Genomic DNA, 20,874 nt, shown 5'->3' on the forward strand with positions numbered 1-20,874 from the left:
TGCAGCTGGGACCTGAGGGAGACAGCTGTCCCACCCCAGCACCCGTCTGCTCCGGCCCCAGCAACCAGCTGCGGAGGCTCAAAACATCCAGGAATCCTGCTCCACCGGTTTGCTGCAAGGGCAAAACCCAGCTTCGCTTCTCTGCTGGCGGCAGGAACAGGAGCCACAACACAAGGAGGACAATGAGGATTTCAGGGCGATGCTGTGGGGTGGGGATGCTCCTGTTCAGGGTTTTCCTTGCACAAGCGGGCCCTGGAGAGCAAGAGAGCCCATCTCCACCTCCCCAGCGGGCTGCGGGCAAGGGGCACCCGCCACAACCCAGGAAGGAGAGCGAGAGACAGCGTCAGTGCAGAGACGTTCCCTTTGCATCAATAAAGCCACTTGCTGGACCCTTCCTATGCACCGGTCATTGGGTGCAAGCCAGGGCCACCAGATCACGTTTAGCCAGTCTGGACCACTTCCAGACAAACCTCCCCAGCCCACGAGCAGCAGTCTGATAGCTGACAGCTACACCTGTGAGAAGGAAGGTACACCAAAGCCCTGGGGGGAGGTGAGCACTTTGCCACTGGTGCACGAGCACAGGACACGCCATAAAATGTAAAGGGAGAACTTAAACAAACAAACAAACAAACAAAAAAACACCTTTGTGGCCAGGATTTATTTCTGCTGTTACTTATGACCACCTGAAGTAACTAAGCAAAAAATCACAAGGATCCAAAGCTGAGAACAGTCCAGTTTATGCATTTGAGAGTGCAGGACAGTCAGTTCCCATTGCAAGCATGGGCTTAGACCCAAGAGCACAGAACAGAGCAAGTTCTAAGACCCACAATTTTTCTGTTATTTCTAAAACAAAAAGGGAAACATGATGGTAAAATAGAAAAAAAAAACAAAAACCCACACACAGGAGCTGGCAAGGTGACAGCAGGAGTCAAACTTCCTTTAACCTGATTTTTAGAAGCTGCTCAGGTGCCTTTTAAAACCACAGTGGTTATTTAAAAGACACCAACTGAAAATTACAGTCCCAGTGCCATATCCGGACATCACCCCCCAGAAACACCATACTTCACAGACAGCTGGGATGTTTGCAAGGCACCGTAACACAGACCAGCGGCATCAACCAGAGCTGCATTTAGAAGACCACAGGAGAAAGAGCCACTGGAAGAGCCATTTTCCCTTTATCTCTGAGCAAATCTCTCACCCACCCTCTCTTCAAAAAATCCCCCCATGCTCAGAGAAGACCCTGCTTTGCCCTGCCGCCTGCCAGCCTTGCCACGCTACCGAGCTCACGCCTGTGGCTGACCCTGCAGGTCTGACAAACCCACCTCCGTTCACCACACAGATCTAAGTGCAGGAAATCTCTTGCCTTTCCAGTCTCAAAGACGTGCAAGCAAGGCTTTTGAAATGCAGCTGATCTTTCTTTTTCCTGGGGCAATTACAGAGCAAAGCACTAAAAAGGTGGCTTATGAAAAAGAAAGGTGCAGGTGGAGCAGGACAAGAAAGAGCCCCCACGAGGAAGTGCGCTGACTCGGTTTCCAGCTGTACGGCAGTCCATCACTAGACTTAGTGTGAGCACTCTTAATCCGGGAGCCCTGACAAACAGAATTAGCATCAGAGCAGCTTCCCTGGCAAGCCCTGCCCCACGTGGCCATGCCGGCCTGCCTGCCAGCCCGCTGCCCGTCAGCGGGAAACCCCAGCCATGCAAACCTCGCTTCCTCCGTCCCTCTGGCCGCCCCTCGTGGTGGAGCTGATCTGCTTCCCGGAGGGCTGCGTGCAAGGGGGGACCAGGACAGGGTGATTTGCTGCACAGGGGTGTAAGGGGTAAAAGGGACCACTGTGCTCACCTCCAGGTACCAGCAGCTCCCTCCTTTCCTGGCTCCACGCACAGCAACCCTGCAGGGATGCACCAGCCTTGGGGCAGCTGCAGCTCTGTGGGTAAGACCTTGGGGAGCAAAGAAAGCAGCAGGAAAGGCTGTAGGAGAGCCTGGAGACTGCCAGCCCAAGCTGCACTAGCAGCACCCCACCGGTGCCAGCCAAGCCTTCGCTCCCTGGGCAGACAGAGCCTGCAGGGAGCACGACCTGCCTCTGCGGGGCTGGCAAAGTTGCAGCCCCAGGAGCAAAGCAAGGACGCCTTCGCCCTCCCCTGTACCTCTGCAGGGGTACAGGTTGGCTTCGTGTTTCTATGAGCTTTTACATGCCCTGTAACAATATCCCCCATGCAGAAACCCCAAGAGGACCTTGGCACATATCGGTTCAAAACCAAAGGCCTGGAGACAGCCCTAACTCCACTTAGACTCAAATCCACCAGAAACCATTTCTGGCAGGGCTCGGCCAGCCCAGGGGGACGGGCAGGCACGAAGAGCCTGACCACACTGCAAGTCTTGCAGGGCTGCAGGCATTTATCCAGCAGTGCTGACAGCAGCATCTCTGTGGCACAGGCAGGGCAGCCAGTTAAAACCCCAAAGGGGAACCACACAATAACTCCCCACAGCTCAATCTGTGCCACAAAGGGGAAGCTGGGGCACAGACACCCTGCCCTGGCCTCATCAGCAGGAATAAACTTGCAGAGGAGACAGCTTTGATTGCAAGAAGGCCATTAATGCAAACACATAGAGAGGTAAATTTAATCTGCAAACGCCTCAAGTACCCAACTTCTGCCAATCTTGCTGCCAGCTCCATCCCTCCTCACTAGCCCTTTCTATCATCAATTAAAATCTAACATAGTTGCAGGGGGAAGGAGAAAATAGTTAAAGACCTTTCCAAAATTCACTGTCCTTGTGGTTTTGGAGCCTGTGGTTTCCAGCTACTCAGAGTTATTAGCCAGCAGAGCCCACGAAGGTCACCAGCCTGGGGAGGGCAGGAAGAGGGAACGGAGACACGCTGCGGCCTCGGAGCTCAGCAGCAGCATTGCCTGGAGGCCAGGGCAGGGAGGCTGAGCACCTGGTCCTTGCCAGCTCCCTGGAGTTACTGCACTGCCGCTCACCGCAGTGGGGCAGGGGCAGGCACGGGTCAGCCAGAGGAACCTGTGCCGGGGTTAAGGCAGGAGCAGTGTCTGAGCAGAGTCTGGGACGCCAAGGAAGGATCCGTGCAGCAGGTGGAAACACTGCTGCATGGCCTTGACAACCAGGCAAATTTTAACACATTTGCTCAGCTTGCGCCCGACTTTCGAACGGCTCATTCGAGTGCACATCGAGTCTCCTGCAATGACCGCCCAGCATCACCCCTGCTTCCCCAGCGGTGCACGGACACAGCCATCCTCACAGCCCTGCAGCCAGCCTCTCCCAGCTCTAACACTCCCCAGGGGATTGCCATACTGTGGCAGGAGAAACACTGCCTCTTTGCTCACCATCCACCTGGCTCCCTGGACTCTCCCTGAGCCAAACTCTCCAAGCTGCCTGCCTCCCTGTACCAACACATGTTCCCGCTTCCATGCCGGTACCTGCAGCACCAGCAGCTTTCCGGTAGGGAGGTGGAACAGCCCTGCCTGTATTAATTGGCCACTTGGGATTTGTTTACTCTTCTCTCCCAGAACAAAAAGAGGACAAACACTGTTAGAAAAGGACTAGGGGAGGATAACTCCCCCAAGGCAGGCTGGCGGCCCCAGCAGGCATGGAAAGCTGCTGATCCCTTCCAAGTGGAAGAACCAGGGAGGCACCAGAGAGGATGGAGAGGGGATGAAGTATCTCTGTCACCAGCCTGCAGTGCTTTCCTTTTAACCTCCAAAGGGATTTTTTTAGGGTGTAATGAGAGGATTAAATATAAAAAAGGAAGTGCAAATGGATCCAGAGGGCTGATCAAACCCAGCAGACAACCCTGGCACCATTTGCTTTACTGGGGGCCACAACAGATCTAGCCACAGGAGGAAGCCGTGAATATCAGGTGCTTTACAAATGCCTCCTGCCAAAGAAATCAACTGTCCAACACCACAGCCCAGGGATGGGATGAGAGTTCAGAAACAGGGCTGTCGCATGGCCAAGAGGAGTTGGTTGTTGAAATCAGTCCTGGGTCTTCCTTGTACAGCTTTGGAAAGGGCTGGGGGAAGGAGCCAGTGTCGACCTTCCCACTAGACAGACCCCGAAACCTGCTCCCCACAGCACGAGCAGGGCCCTGCGCCCCCACCCCAAATGACACCGGTAATACAGACATTGACAGTCAATCCAGAGAGATGCATCTGCCCCACCGCCCTGCCCCAGACACTGGGGCCAGCTCCTCTCACGTCACTGCACATGCCTGCATCCTTCAGAAGAGGCACCCCCGGGCACCGCCACCCCTCGCACCCCATGTCATCTCCCATCTTCACGGTGACAATCCCATCCTGGAAAGAGTCCTGCCCCAGTTTCCCTGATGTTCCACATACATCCCACTCCTCTCGCCCCACAGCTGTGAAGCCTAGGAGAGATCAAGGAAGCCTGTCTCGACTGGCAGAGGGGACAGGGGAAAGAAGGAATGACAAAAGCTGAAATACATCAAATAGCAGCCATGTAATGGGGAGAAGAGGGAGCTGCAAGCTAAGATGATTCAGCTTCTTTGGTCACTGTGGACCAAGCATGGAAACATGATGCCCTGGCCTTTACACATCCTTCCAGGACACTCGGAGACCAGCAGGCAGGATCTGAGACAGTCACAGAGGTGATGAAGTTAAGCAGCACTTTAACAGTGTACATCTGCAGGGCTCAATCTCTCCATGATGGAGGGGGTTTGAGATGGGGACGTGACCCAGGCTCCCCAGAGGAACAGCTACGCAATGCCCTGCCACTCACTCTGCAACACCGCGTCCACTGGGTGGACGTCCAGCCGCACAGTCACTGCTAGATAATCATCCCACTACCGCCATACCAACTCAATTTCCCCACGTGAGCAAGCCCTCAGGGTTAAGCCTGGATGGACTAGGATTTAGAGGCACGATGTTAAATTGCGTTGCTTAGCTCAGCGATTCGTGAACACTTCTGCTTGCTCAAACACTTCTCTTTGCATATCCAGGCTCACAGCCTCCCTCACGGTGATGGCCGCGGAAGAGGAAGCCACAGGCTCAGTCTGATCAGCCCCACACTTCCTTGAGCTCAGCTCAAAACCCCTAGGTGTTAACTCAGACAGGTTAGCACACGTGAATGCACCCATTTCACATTCAATGACAAAAGGCTAATGAAAGATCTTATCCAGACCTCAATGAATGGCCTGATTAGCCTGCATTTGCCAACGCATCTGAATTTTTGGACAAGACAGAGCAGCAGCTAAACTTGGCCGACCTGCGACCTCCGTCCCCAGCAGGACCACAGTGCTGGGCTGGCAGTGCCCATTGTGCTCCTCTCTCCTACGTCTCGTGTACATCCTTACCAGCGTCCCAGCACTGGTCCAGACCAGCAGTCTCTAAGCAGTTCTCTGTAACCCTTGGGAATCTTGGACTACCTGCAAAAGATGCACAAAAGCTAACCGAGTTATTATTAATAGGTTTAAATTCCCTCTACAGGGAATCCCTTTCATTTTGTTGGAATTGTTTAGAAGACTGCAATTCTAAAACAGCTGAAAACCACTGAACTAAGCATGCCCTCAGAGAGAAGATTAATGCCACCACATTATTCAAGAGACAACCATGAGCTTAAGACAGGGAAGCATGATTTGAAAATGAAAAAGTAACTAGCGTGAAAAGTTTTTCTTTAAACATCTACCTCTGAATTGCTGCTTTTATCAAGAACCAACTCTTAAAGGTGGCAATCAAAAATGCAACTGGAAACACCTTCAAAGGATTAAGAATCCTGGCGCCCACGAGGAAGAGCCATTACAAGATGCAAACACAGTACCAATGTGAAGACAACCACCCCATCTCCATTGCCTCCCTCACCAGAGAGGGCTGGATCAGATCCGCATTACCACTGCAGGAAGGCAAAGAAGAATCAAACAGAGAAGAATTCATTTCCTTTAGTGTATGTTTGCGAGGTGATTTCAAGACGGCAGGCTACACAGCTGCTGAGCACTAGTATTAAAACATGTTCTTCAGGCTGAATAAGGATGCAAGGCATCATGTAGCAAATCTTTCCCTTAATACTTCAGTGCAGCATCTCACCTCTGAAGAACTCATCAAGTAGTGACCAAAGCCCTGGGCAGAAGGGGCCAAAGCCTCAGCAGCCCAGGGAGACGAACTCAGCATAAAAGCTTCGACCATTGCAACCACAGGGCATTTTCATGGCAACCATGTATCTACTGATAGCCCACAGTGCCAAAAGCCTTCAGGATGGGCCCAAAGAGAAACGGATGGATGGACAGCCATTATGGATGTCTGTCTTGCTTAAGTTTCTTCTTGCAAGGCTGCAAAATCAAGATTTCCAAGCACAGGAGAAGGAAGCTGAGGAAAGTAGCCCTTGGGTGTGAAACTAGTTGTGGTTAGTGGGCTGAAGCTCCTGAGAAGGCTGCATGGTCCCTTCCCTGTGAGCTGCACTCAGTCCCAGGAACAGCCCTGGCGCAGCTCGACGTGGTGCCTCTCCTCCTCCTTCACAAATGGGTAGAGAAAAGCAGCAGTGAAATGTCGTGCTGTGGTTTAGGCCACAGAGCATCAGAGCAAAGTCACAGCTCGAGCCATGCCGTTCGCAGGCAGACCACAGCTGGGAGCACCGAGACCTTAAACACAAAGGCACTTTGACCACAGCATGGTGTTGTCTCTGCGTGTGCCAAATAATCCCTTCCTAACCTACCCAGCGACACTCTGATCTGTGCAAGCGGCAGCATCCCCAGAGAGGGGACAGCAAGGACGAGACATGCCCCCCACTGACCCTGCCCCGAGCCCTCCTGCTCCTCCTGCCCCCGATGCCTGCAAGCTGACTGTAAAAATCCAGCCGGAGAACAGCACACCAGCCAGGCAAAGGAGCTGAGCTGACTTTTCCCACCTTTCCCGGGCCCTTCCACAGCCTGCCGCAGTCTGAAGGGGACAAGAGGACTGCAAACCCGGGAGGCTCCTCAGGCAGGGCCTGGTCATCTGTGCAGGGACGCTCACGACGGGAAAGCTGCCCTGAGAAAGCTCTCCAGCAAACAGTGCTTCAAGCCCTGTGATGTTTTTATGCGGAAAAAAGCTAATCTTGGCCAACCTGGCCCCTAGCTCTCCCCCCCCAGCCATACAGCCACGCAGTCTCACCAAGGCAACCTGAAGGCCTGCTCACTATCAGAGCAGTTTTATAATGCCAGATAAGGAACGTCTTAGCCATAGATTACATGGGCTTCTTAAGTGCTTAGCAAACAGTAGTTACAACATGCAAGGGATAAAAACAAACTGCTTACTGGCAGGGACACAGGCTGAGTGCAGCTTTCCTTAAGGATGCTGGCACGGTTTTTCCCATTGCCCATGTCCAAAGGTGCAAAAGAAAAAATAAAAAAGGACAAATGCATTCACCTTGGGCAAGGGGAAGGATGAGCTTAGGGAAGAGGGAACTCCCAAAACTCAAGGCAGCTCTGACCCAGATAAAGGGAAGGCAACTGCACATGCAAAGGGTCTTTGGGTGACAGCTTCCCATGCCAAGGAACTTCCCATGCCAGAGGACTCTGGCAGATCCTCTGTGAAGCACCAGGTAACTTTTACACAACTAAAAGCATTTCAGTGACTCTGGAGTCCCTCTTGCTTTCTCTCTCCAACGAGTGCCTCCAAGCAGGCTCTCAAAGGGACCTATCGGCAGCTCCGAGCTCGGGGAGGACAGGGACACAGGGATTTGACTTCTCCACTCCTATTCCCATCCTAACCCAGTCCAGACTCACCACTCAGCCTCTCCACATTGTGAATGGATGGGATAGCAGCAAACACAAGGGAGTATCAGGAAAATACATCCATGATTTATTCAAGGTCTGGAGTAGTGCCACCCCGGGGGATTTCAGCAAAAAACCCTCCCTTTTTCTCAGCACTCTATTTAAATAGATCTTTATATATAAAGCCTGCCCAGAACTGACCAGTAGGACTATGTATGTGAATTGTTGCTGATGAACCAACTTTTCCCTAGATACCTCACTGCCCTGTGGAAATAAAACGCTGGCTCCAGCTACCAACTGCCTGCCGCTCTTCTGCCCTCCACTATGAAAAAGAAATCAAAATGAATGATAAGCCTGATAAAAATGGTCAAAATTCTTTACATAAAAGAGTTATTTTGGGCCAAAGTGTCTAGCTTTAAAAAAGACATTTTTCACCCAAAGAACCCTGTTAACACTTAACAGAGAAGAAAAAAGCAGTTTTCCTTGTTTTCTTCAAAAACAATAATGAAAATGTTTCTTTCCTCATGGAGGGCGGGGGAAGGCAGTTTTCAGTCTGTGGAGGATTTCTGCAAACATTTTGCTAAATTTTGGGAGAAAACAAAGCCCAACGCATAAGAATTGGGTCATGTTTCCGGAAGCCCATGATTAAAACATGCTCATTCTTTTCCAAGGAGGCAGGCACCCATCTTCCAGGGCTGCCACTCCAGAGGAGGGGACCAAGCCATGCCACAAGGCATTGGAGGAACTAGGAGAGCTCTGTGCAAGGACTTGCATCCCACTTGAAGTGGAACCGGGACCGCAGCTGTCCCAGGTGTGCTGCTGGACGTGGCTGCTTGCTGGTTATCCTCCCTGCTGCAGAGGCGCTGCAGGGCTTGCTCCCAGCTGCTGAGACCGTGGCGGGGCAAGCCCCAGCTCAGTCCCCAAGGACAGGCAGGCAGAGCCGACTGAAGGGGATTGAGGCTAAGACCAGCTCTAGCAGATTCAGTGCTTTAGCCCAATTCCCCAGAACCTGCACTAGCACACATTTCTGAGACCTCTCCCTAGCCCCGGAGATGGTCCCAGACCCAGCCAGCCCTGTCCACACTGGTCTGCGAGGCTGTACAGATGGGTCTACCTGGACACTTAAAATCCCAACCAAAGCCACTTTTCCATTTGATGCCAGTCCTCAGCACCAGAAAGCATCGTCTCCGTTACAGAGTGGCTTTGCTCACAGCAGCAGGGTTGGCACAAGAGAAAACCCCCGAAGACGGTCACCCTGTGCCCGAGCCTTGCTGTATGGTGGTATCAGCTGTTTCCTGGTTGCCATCCCCCCCTCCATCCCCTGCACGTTTTACCAGCACCCTGATTATCTAGAAATGTGCATCCCACGCGCTGCCCCCATCACCTTCTTCTCTCATCTCCTGACATCCACATGAAAGGAGCAGTAGGGGGGAAGCAAAGCAGCCACAGACAGAAAAGTGAAGCTTCTGCATAAACTAGGCCAACGGTTACTAGCACATCATTAGCCTTCTCATCCTATCACCCTCTGCCAGTGCACCAAAGACTCTCTGGGGCACGTCCTGTCTTTTGCTTCCCGCTTGGCCATGGGACCCGTGGGGATGCCAAGACAGTGCTTCGCTCCCAGACCCCTGCTGAGCCGACAATCCCGGGATGTGGGCTCAGCAGCCAATGCTCTGGTGTGACCAAGCAAAGATGTGGCAGACCAGAGATGCAAGATGCTCCGTGCAAAGCACCCAAGCCTCGGTGCTGCTCTCAGCTCCCAGCCCACCCTCCTGCCGTGGTGGCACAGGCGGGGAAGAAGACATACTTTGGGACTTCTGGGTGCAGGTGAATGACTGCAATGAATCTTTGCAGTCAAGTTCCTCGCTTTTCAATGGAGAGCCTCCACAGTCCGGAGACCTGCCACATAAAACCCTCCGTAACTGCTGTTGTGATTTCTTGTACCAAGCATCTACCAGTTTGCAAAAATACCTGGGTGTTACAGGATCGTGATTGCTTCTGTTCCTGGGCCTGCTAGAGGGCAAAGATCACCCCATCCCATCACTTGGCCAATGCCAACGTGAGGCTCAGAGCTTAGGATTCAGTTTAATTCGTGCTGGCAACCCCCTAACCATTTGCCAGCTACCACTCATTCCCCCCACTAACACTTTTCCAAAAAAAAATAACCTGGCACTTTAATCACATCTCCCAAAAATGAGCCTGAACCTGGGGCTATACTTCCTCCCAAATCCCTCAATTTTCCCTGTTTCACAGCACGAGAGGAGGGGTGGCCCCAGCACCATTTTTAACCAAGGGGAAAATGAGGCAGAAGAAAAAGACATAACATGCCCAAGGATGGCAAAAAGGGAACAGAATCCAGTCCCAGGAGCCCAAGACCATGTTGTAATTCACAATATACCACTGCCACCTTGTTCACCCTGGAAAGGCTAGATTGCTTTGTAGGTTACTCTTCCTCATGTGGATTTTTTGCCCTTGAAGCCTCAGGAATACCCTCATTCATGAGGAACATTTATTAGGAAGTAGACCTTGGGGAATTCTCCCAAACCTTAATTGAAAGTGCTGCTTAACTAGGAGAGCTTCTTTTGTCTGTTAATTGAAACAGGTTCTTACTGACAAAACTCTCCATGAATTTTAAGTGTGTTGGGGGGGGAGGGGAGTGGGAACGGCGCGGATGAAAAAATGCCCTCAATAAATTGGATTTCACCACTTTGAAATGTGCCATGTCAGTTCTTGTGGTTCTCCAAGTGTCCAAGAGCCTTTCTAGATATGCAGGGTCTGAATTTCAAGTATTTAAAAAAGAAAAAGGATTGGAGGGAAAAAAACCTTGTGTCTATTTTACATGTACATATTTTCCTGGGAGCAAGCAAGGAGTCAAAGTCCACACTGTCACCTGCCAACTGCATGAGGACTTCTGCCCTGCCAAAACCCACAGGCTGAAATCACCCTGACACCACTCTTTGCTACCTCCAACACTTGTTTGATCAGATTTTTCCTGGAGAGACACCTGCCCTGCTGCAAACAGTGGACAAAACAGCAAGGAGGGCTTGGCTCACCCTGTGCAGACTTCTCTGAGACGCTTGATTATAGAGAGCTGCCTGGGGCAGCAGTAATTTTACACCCCTTGGCCAAGGCAGACCTCCCTCTGCTCCTGTACTGCCCAGGCAGGCCTGAGCGACACAAGCCTCACAGCACATACCAGCTGCTTCATCTTCCTGACAGCTTCCCATTACTGGGAATTTGAAGTCCATAGGAGACCAGCTTCAGCCAGTCTACAGAACAACCACCAGCTGTTCTGGGGACTACAGGCTGTCCTGCCAAACGCCAACCTGGCCCCAAAATGTCACTTTTCTAAACAAGCATCCATAAAATGGCAGTGCAAGACAACTCACAGTGTACCGGGAACCAGTCTGGGACAGCAACAACCCCCCCCCAAAATGTTCGTGTTTGGAAATCACTGCAGTGATGCAATATTGCAGAAGCTGCCCCTTCCTCTCAGAAGATACTGAGGATGCTCTCTCAGGACCATATCCATCCTGTCTGCTGCTCAGGGGCTTTGCTGAGTTGCAGTTGACCTCTGCTTCCCCTGAAGTCAGCAGAGACAGACCCGTCGGGGTGCACAGGAGTTGGACGCACCCATGGGGCTGGGTGCTTGCAGCCTGTATTGACTGTCTGGAGACAGTCCTAATTCAGGTAAGTGCCTGCAGCGAGTTCAGGCATGCTCTAGCAACCGTCACAAATTCAGGCATGCTCTGGTGACCGTCTCCTGAGCGGGCAAGTGCTTAAGGGCCAGCCAGTGCATTAACATACCAGCAGGATGCTCCCAGGGCCAGCACACTCCAAGGTCGTGGCCAGGCCAGGCAGAGGTCAGATCTTTTATTAGACCAGCTGACACAGTTGGAAAAACTGGCACATTTTGGGCACACGGATATTCCTCAAGCCCAAAAGCACATCTGTTTTTTTCCTAAAGGTATTAGCTAGGCTAATAAAAGATACTACCTCTCCACACAAACATTTCCACCCTTAAAAAATACCAGAGGCTGTAATGCTCACCAACCCAGGAGAAATATAAATGGAGAGCAGGGACCGGTGTGGAATACAGAAGACACCTGCAATATCTTTTTCACTTTCACCCACTAAAACGTTACTGATAAAGCATATACTTGGCCCCCCACAAGTGCAGCATCAGGGCTCCTGGTATCCAAGCTGCTTCTTGCCTCCCTGATTTCCAGAACAGTTTTTGAGGCTGCATGAGCTAAACAGCATTTGCATGTGAAGTATGTTGCATCAGTTTATCTGATCCCAAGTTACAGCATCAGTTCCATCTTCACCTCTTCAGGGGCTCAAAGCAAAGCAGATGCAATAGGAATCACCCTCTGATGTCCCTTCTACACCTCCACCCTGGTGCTGGACCTATCCCATTCACTCAGACACCAGCTCATGTTTTCAGCCCACAGGAGTTAATACACCAGCAGTAACATGTGCTGCTTCATATCCCACCAGCTAGTTGGACCAGGAAACCAACCATTAAACACCTCTCCTGGCTTCTCTATGCGGGGACAACTCCCCCATGCCAGGAAAACAGCTAGGCGCCAACGTCCCTGTAGAGCCACCAGGCGAAGCATCCCCATCCTGTGCCAGGTACCCTGCATGGACTCCCTCCCACCTGCCTGCACAGTGCATCACAGCACAGACGTCTTGGGCAGCCGCCTGGCCTCAGTTCCTCTCTCAGATGTAAATCCCCAAGACCGGCGTTGCATCAGAATAGCCAAGGAACGAATCAAGGCCGCCAGAGAAGATTTAAAATGGACTAAGCTATGCATTTAGATTTTAGGCACTGATAGCATCTTGCAGTCGTATTTCAATCAACGCTGCTGTGGTTGCTCTCCCTGAGCAGGGCTGTCCCGTTAATCCCCCACATTCCTCTGTCACAGACTAGAGTCACCTGGACACAAAAATGATCCAAAATGATTCATTATCCCCAGCCATTCCCCATCCTTTGGGGCCACATCTGACCCAAAAGCACCATCCTACTTGAAGTACCACCATCAGCCCTGCTGCCCTCATAGGACTAGCACCAGAAATGTAACATGGCCCTTTCTTCTAAGCCAGCAACACCCCTTCCTGCTTGGTCATGGTCTTTGCCCATGGCAGACCCCACGCAGGCTATGTCCTGGCACGTGGAGACAGGATGGATCCTCCATCAAAGCCAACGGGAACATGAATGCCCAGCAGCCTCCAGCCTGTTCACCATCCTACCCTTCTTTTGGGAAAGGCCATGCCAGGTGGGCAAGGCCCAAAAGAGACATACTCCCTGGCCACGTGGCAGATGCACTTGGCCATAGTTTCTCTCTGCACAACCAGCCTGACCTAGTCAGCACATCTCTACAGCCTCACTGACGAAGGCTCCAAGCTCTCAGGCTGCAGGGCCTTATAAGACTGTGGAAAAAGCAGATGGTGGTTGGGAAGGAAGAGGGATATTCAGCAAGAATTTGGGTTTTCTCAAGGCTGACGCAGCAGGAGGCAGATTTAAGAGAGCAGCAGGCACGCAGAGCAGACACGCCACTTCAGAGGATGGAGGGGGATACTACGTGGGGATTATAATCCTTTTTGACCATACGGGAGAGCCATCAGGCGAGACGCAAATCTCTCCACATCGCTGACAGAATTAAGAAGGATGACAGTCTGACAGACACCTCTACCCAATGTGCCCGAGGAGGAGAGTAGGCTACCACAGGCGAAAATGGACACCCCTTACTGCATGAACAACCAACAATATGCCCTGGCAAAATGAGACAAAAAACACTTCCTCTCCCCACTTTATGTTACTGATGAGATTTCCAAGACGTTTTGGGTTTCCTGACAGAAGAAGATGGACAACATGACAGAGCCGCTTGGAGAGAGTCTCTGGCCAAGACAACCTACGTCTCCAAGACTTTGCATTAGACCAGGTCAGCAACAGGGCTGAACTCTGGGCATGCCCCACTCTAAGTACCAGGGCAGCTCCTCCTGGGTTACCCCACATTTAAGAATATTTTGACCTTCCTAAATTCTCCCAGGAGAGCTCACATCCCCTGAAGATAGCACTGAGGGTCTCGGCCCCTTCCTTGGGCAGTGGACTGCAGTCATGGTGCCTGGGCAAGGCATGAATGAGCTACCCCCACTCCAACGTATTCCTGCTTTTTGGGAGTACAAGACAACTGAGGAACAAACAACCCACTCCCCTTGCACGCACTGTGCAGCCTGCGGTCACATGCAGGATTTACAGCTCAGTATTGATTCATCTTCTGCAAGCTCTGCCATTACAGTCAATGGCTTTTGCAGGAAAACAATATGAATCATAAGCTACAGGCTGCCCTCTCCCTACATCCGCACTGCATGACTCACCAAGGCTTTTCAGGGGTCTTGGAACGACATGCTGCTCTGCTCCTCCGCATCTGGGGACAGGCACGGAAAGACGGTGTGCAGGATACTCATCACACACGGTTCCCTCCCAGTGGCACCATCTCCCTTAGGCACTCAGAGGCTGCAACATGACAGCTTCCGGACCCTGAGGTTTGTGAAATGGTCCCCAAGATAGCAGCATCAACACATTCCCTCCACCTAGACTTCACAGAAGAGATACCCTGGCTCCTCCTTCCCCCTGTCTCAGGCTCAAAACTGCTGGCGCATGTGTGACTGCACACTGTAAGAATGCAAAAAGCAACATCGTCACCTCAGCCAAAAGTATCTCATTACCCAAGAACCTAAGAGTAGTTCTGAGGTCCAAAGTCCCTTCAGGAGCAGGGCTAGAAACATGTGCTAGATAGATTGGAAACCTTAGCCTTCCATGGCCATAAAACAATTACAAGATATAGGACCTTAATATCTTGCTTCTCTCTCTCCATCTGAGTCCTAACATAATTCTAGCAGGCTCTAACTCAACAGAAAAAAAAAAAAAAAAAAAACACTCAATTTACTACATCTGGAAGGTGAAATTCCACAACCAAAACCCTTTTAAACAAAACTCTCTTCATCTACCCTAGTCTCTAGACCACTAACGGATAAAAGAGCAGCTGCCGGGGAATTGCAAATCATTGGACAGCACCTTGGTTCCCCGCTCTCCCTTGTTGCGGGCTCACTATGATAAAGAGACAGCTAAAAATACAATTTTCCCAGAGAAGCAATTTCTGGAGCTGTCACAGGGACATTAGACAAGTGGAAAGTGTTGGGTCTGCCTTGTGCAGTAAAAGGGGAGGTGTGTGGTAGGGTGTTTTCCCTTATGATGCTCTGCTGAAACTGGAGACTTGTTGGCAGGAAGCACTGATGTAGGAGTCTAGTAGAGGAATGAAAGTAAAACAGCAAACAAAAGGCCCAAAATCCCAGCGGCTGCCAAGGAACAGGTTAACCAAAATGTTCTGGAGACTAGAGACATTCAACATGCCAGAACACACAGAAAACCAACATCACCTTGCCGTAGTTTAGCCCGCCAGCTGCCACCCTCCCACATGCAACTATGACAGCCAAGCTGAAACACCCCAGGCCTTGCCCTTTCTTTTTGGGCACAGAAGGATGCTGGCAGAAGCCAAGGTGGTCAGTGCTGACCCCATGGTCCCCCAGGTCAGGGCGGGCTGGTGGAGTTTTCCACGGATGCAGCAGCCCTGGAGCCCCCAGCTCCAGACACAGCATTTCCTCCCGCCTGCAGCCCAGCAGGGAAGAGTGACTCCAGCCTCTCCATGCCAGGTGTTCAGGTATGGTAAGGAAAAGGCTGAAAAAAAGGCTTTAAGGGCCCCTTTCACCAAATCAATGGCACATTTCATCACTGGATTCTCAGGAGAGGAGCTGGGATTTCGACTGAGAATTGTAACTTTTCCAGATGTCCCTGCACTCGCACAGTCCTTCCTGCTGGAAGAGCCAAGCATGGAGGCTAGAAAGTTTTGCCATACCAAGGGAAGCAGCTCCAGCTTTCTGTATGGCTGCACCAGAAAGGCTGAAGCACAAAATCCCAGGAGAGCTCCCTCTCTGCCCGTCTCCACAGGAGATGGCCAAAGAATAATAAAAGTCAGCGGCCTCTTTGGATACATCCCTCCTCGCTCTTCTCTCAGTGCTGTTTTCCACCTGCCCCTTCCCAGCACATCTCCATCCTCACGCCTGGCTGGAAACGCCCTGAGATACAAACCAGAGAAGGGAAGCTCGCTGGGACCACCTCCATCTGTCCCCTGTCCAAGGGGGTTGCACAGGCTTGGGCAACCAAAGAAACACCCCCAAATCAAACACCATTATAAAAGGTGGAAAGAAAGCCGACAGGAGTGTGTCTGCACGCGCAGGGGCAGGGTAGTGCTATTTACACCTTACTGCTCTATAGCAGGGACATGCTTGGCTGTGCAGTATTTCATCACGACACACTACTGAAAAAAATATTAATCATTCTCTGTTCACTCCAGCCTAGTTTTTGACTTGTAAGGCATCTCTTTTCTTCTGTTTAAATTACCACCAATGGTGCATTAAAACATGTCCTGTTTTAAAGTAGTGACAGTTCGACACAGAAAGAAAAGGGGAAAAAACAAAACGACCTTTAACAAAAAATACATTTAGCTGCAATGGGTTTTCCACCCTCATTCAAAACCAATTCTGAAGCAAAACAAAACAAAACAGACCCACTGTCTTCGCAAAGATACAGGAAATGGGAAAGGCCCTATGTTTCTGAGCTTTCCAGTTATTCCAGACACATGCACCCCACAAAGCGCCGACACCAGTTGCCAGCAAAGCCATGCACTGGCCCCTGCCATAGCCAGGAGTCACAGCCTCAAGGAGGACATGACAGCTCTAGGCAGAAATGGGAGGAAATTCCTGGGTTGCAGCCTGTAGGTGGGATCATAAAGCAAACATCAACAGGAGAAGGCAAGCCAACAGGAGAGCTTGCAGACATGCAGGATTAGGGTCTCGGCTGGGGGCGAGATCAGGACAAAAAGCCCTATCAGGATATTCTGGCTCTGCTGTATCCAAACACTGATGCTCTCCAAGATGGACGGGCATCAAGAACCAGTTGCAGCACTGTCACCTTTTCCATCACTCCCAAAGAGGACTGCCAATGCACTCAACCACCCTGCTGGAGGCCAACTGGTTTTTTTTTCTGCCATATAAAGCCATGCACGTTTTTTTCTATTGTTTAATTTCCTTCTTCTCCACCCATTTCAAGTTCACTCAGAAGTGAAGAACTTATTTCCTATTGAATTCATCTTGGTTGTTTTATCTGGAAAACGACAACTTCCTCTACCATGGTCCCCATGCACAGCTGACAGGAGCAGGCATGGTGCTGTTTATCTCCCTGTTTATGCCTCAGCCCCAAAAGAGCCAGCCCAGCCCTGGTGAAAAAAAAGAATTCTCTCAAGATTAAAGTAACAAAGCTGCTGCTTTCTTGTTGGAAGAAGCTGCTGTTTTAAGGCTCTCTGTGACAAGGTAGCATTGCAAAGCGCTGGCTTTCCAAGCCCCCCAAGCACAGGTAACACGAGGAACACACTCCCCGTGTTACATTGCAGCAGCACCCAGACAAGAACACGGGAAGGGAAGGCCCTTGCCCCCAGGAGGTTGCAATGGGATCCTGCTGCTCAGTCTCAGCTCTGCTCATCCCAGTATCAGCAGGAGCAAGTCTGCTCCCACAGACACAAAACACCAGCCTCCGAGTCAACCAAAGTCTTCCAAAAGACTCTGAAAGGTCGCCAAGTCAGCAAGACTTCTGAATCATCAGCAACATGGTGCTCGTTGGCGCCCTCCCATCAGCAGGGGACAACCTGGCTGCACAGTGATGGAGTCAAAAAACAAAAGACTTGCACAAAACAAACAAACAAACAAACAAAAGAAACCCTGATATACACTAAAGCCCAAGGAATTCACTCGTAGCTGACTTAATGGTAGAATTCCTTCCAGAAGGGACTATAAGGTGCTTTATGGAGACTCCAGCCAGAAAGGCAATGCCATGTCACGTGAAAAGAGCGGAACGTTAAAACAGTTCCCAGCTGCGCTGTTCTGATTCCCTTTAATCCTTTATTATTTTTATTTAATGCCATTTATGCTCCTCCAGAGCTGGGACATTTTAGGGCTTACAACCTGTGCCCTTTGCAACCACATTGCTCTGACTTTTGCAAAAGCAGTTTGTATCTTCTACTCCAAGCTTTTCAGCAGTGCCCACTGCAAAGCACAAAAGTCATTCACAGCCTGATGTCCCGGAGCAGTGTAGTTGACTCATTCATATTCATCCCTGCCTAATGCTTACCGCTTCTTTCTTCTCTTCCAGAGTTCCCAGCGCAGCACACTGGAAGAAGGAAGAATTGAAAGATATTGAGGGATTTAAGACTTGATGGAGCCAAGAAACATTCACTGAAGGCCTTTTAGTGCTGCATGCTGGGGGTGGTGGGTTTGGGAAAGAAAGTCTGGCTTAGCATCACTCGGTTCATGATCTTCTTACTCCTCGTAAAGCAGCATGAGCTGGGAAGCAGCAAAAACACAGAAAAAAAAAAAAGCCCAAATCACCTCCAGAACACAGGTTGGCTCATGGAGCTGGCGTCACAGCCGCCCCCTCGCTCGACAATCCCACACCGTCTCTTCCTAGCAGCGATGTGCCGCGGGCTGCTATCAACACCTCTGGCAGGCAGCTGACTCACTCTGGACATCCCGAGATGATCCTGGGAGAAGCTACGGCTCTGGTGAGCTCTTGCTCCAAACCCCGCGCCAGGGCGGCAGGCGTCTTCAGGAGAGCGCCGAGAGCTCCCCAGCAGCTGCTTGGGACGGGGCAGAGCATCTCGGCAGGACAACGATCCTGCTGCCAGGCCCGGGAGCGGAGCCGCAGCACAAGAGGCAGCGCGCGGAGCAGCGGCCAGGCCGGAGCAGCGCCAGGGCACACCTGCCCGTGGGCGACTCCGGTCCTCGCGGGTGCCGCGGGAAGGCGGCGCGGGTCAGGAAGCGACGGTGCAGCCTGGCCCCTGTCCGTCCCCGCGGCGGCGGCAGGGCACCTCGATCCCGCCATCCTCGCGCCGTTCCGCAGGGCATCGGCCACCAGCTCCGACGGCCCCAGGACAACGCCCGCTCCCTGTCCTCCTCCCGCCGCTCGGCCCGGCCGGGGGGGACGGCGCGGTCGCTGCCGAGGCCGGCGCCCGGCCCGGGAGCCCACAGCGATGCGCCGCCGAGACCGCGGGGCGAGCACCGCCCTCCCCGGCCCCCACGGCCGCGCGCGGCGCCGCTTCGCGCCCGCCCGGGCGTCGCGCCCCGCCGCCCGCCCCGCGCCCTCGAGGGCCGCCGGCGTCCGCCCGGCCCCTGAGCGCGGGCGGCCGCCGCCGGAGCCCCCGCGCCCGCGAGCGGAGGCCCCGCGCCCGGGAAGCGAGCGGCGGCGGCGGCGGCGGCCGGGCCGAGGCCCCTGCTCGGCGGGGCGGGCTGCCGCGACCCCCGCCCGGGGCCTGCTCGGCGGGGCCGGGGAGCCCCTTCCGCAGGCGCCCCCCCGCCCCGGCGCGCACGGGCGGAGGGAGGGAAAGGCGGGCGGCAGCGGCAAGGCCGAGCCGGCGCCGGGGCACGGCGGGGCGGGCGCCGCGGCTCCCGGGCCGCGCTGCTCCGCCGCCCTTTGTCTGCGCGGCCCCGCGCCGGCCGCGGGCGCCCTCCCGCCCCGGCCCCGTACCTGCATGCTCCGCGCCCGGCCGCGCCGCTTCGTCCCGCCGCCGCTTCGTCCCGCCGCCGCCGCCGGGAGCGCCGGGAGCGCCGCGCCGCCAGGCCGCCGCCGCCGCCGCCCGGCCCCGCTCGGCTCGGCCCGCCCCGCCCCGCCGGCCGCGGCCTGGCACCGCCTCCGCCCGCGCCCCGCCCCTCAGCGCCCCGCCCCCCGCCGCCCCTTAGCGCGGCGCGCGCCGGCAGCGGGGCCCGTGGCAGCAGCGCCGGCTCCGCCCCCCCGCGCCCTGCCCGACACCCATCGCTGCGCTGCCGAAACGCCTCAGCGGCTCGGCCGGGCGAGCGGGGGCTGCCCCTGCCCCTGCCCCCCTCGCAGGGCAGCCCCGGGCTCAGCCCCGTCCCCGTGGAGCGGCGGCAGCTCGCGGCGTGTGGCGGGATCGGGCTCCGCCGCGCCGCGGTCTTTTCTCTCCCACGTCTCCCTACCCCGCAGAGGAGGAACGCGTTCCGTTCTGTGTCGTGTCGCGGCTGGGGGGATTATCTTGAGTTAGGCGATAATCTCCCGACGAAAGCGTTCCCTACGACTCCCTGGGCCGGGAATGCGTTTGATGATCTCTTGGGCGATGTTCCTTCGGGGCCCGTCTCTCGCAGCTGCTCCCCGGGGCGACCGCGATGGGGCGTCCTGAAGGGTCAGGCCTCGGCAGCGCGCCTCGCTCTAACGGGAGCGTCGGGCTGATGCCTCCTGCAAAGACTGCTTTTATCTTCCTGTTGGTGTGTTTGTGTGCATGCTCCATGTCATATTTTTGAAGCCAATTATGGCTGAGGTCGTCCCCATCCTCCTCCCCAGCCGCAGCACCGAGGCTTGGTTTCGAAGCGCTGGTTCATCAGCTTCCCCCCCCCCCCCGCCCGGCTCTGAGACGAGCTCAAGGTGCTCATTGGAGTCGATAGCAGGCTGGGTCCCAGACCTGCACGCGCACAACCAAAACTCCCCTCGCTCCTCGCAGAGGGGAGAAGCATGAGTGACAGCTCACCGGCTCCATCCTGGCTCCTTCACCAGGGCTGCTCTGGGCACCGCAGGCGTGTAGGGACACACGCCGAGGGGAAGGGTGCCTGCATTAATCATCCGCACGAGCTGCCTGGCTCTGTCTCACCAGCCTGCAACGTGCAGTTGTGGCTGTCCCTGGCTGCTGGCTCCGGCTGGAGCATTGCAGAGGGGCCCAGGGTAGCGCGGCCTCCGGGGGCTGAGCGGAAACACCTGAAACGAGATGAGCTGATTCCTCTGAGACAGAGGAACAAGTCAAAACAGCGGAGGGAACCGCTGGGAGATCCTCACCCGTCCGACCCATCCCCAAGGCTCTGAGCTCCTATCCTGGGGTTTGACATGCTCCCATGTGACAGGGGATGCCTTGCCAAGGCATTTCAAAGCAACACTGAGAATAAAACACCTTCTCTGAGATCTCCCGACATCCGTTCCAAGGCCCAACAGAAACTGCTGGTGTCGCATCTTCAGGGCGGTCCCAGCCCGGGTCT

General features: G+C 53.7%; 1 protein-coding gene across 2 annotated transcripts in view; it reads right to left on the bottom strand.

Moving 5' to 3' along the window:
- NDST1 (N-deacetylase and N-sulfotransferase 1) overlaps positions 1-19,426 on the bottom strand; it is a 42,540-nt gene extending 23,114 nt beyond the window's left edge. For both annotated transcript variants that reach the window (XM_067304624.1, XM_067304625.1), the window contains exon 1: positions 19,364-19,426. The gene's annotated coding sequence lies outside the window, so the exon portion shown is untranslated. The remainder of the gene's footprint in view (positions 1-19,363) is intronic.
- Positions 19,427-20,874: the final 1,448 nt, after the last annotated feature.

Source organism: Apteryx mantelli, chromosome 14 (genome assembly GCF_036417845.1).
Source record: "Apteryx mantelli isolate bAptMan1 chromosome 14, bAptMan1.hap1, whole genome shotgun sequence".
Classification (NCBI taxonomy): Eukaryota; Metazoa; Chordata; class Aves; order Apterygiformes; family Apterygidae; genus Apteryx; species Apteryx mantelli.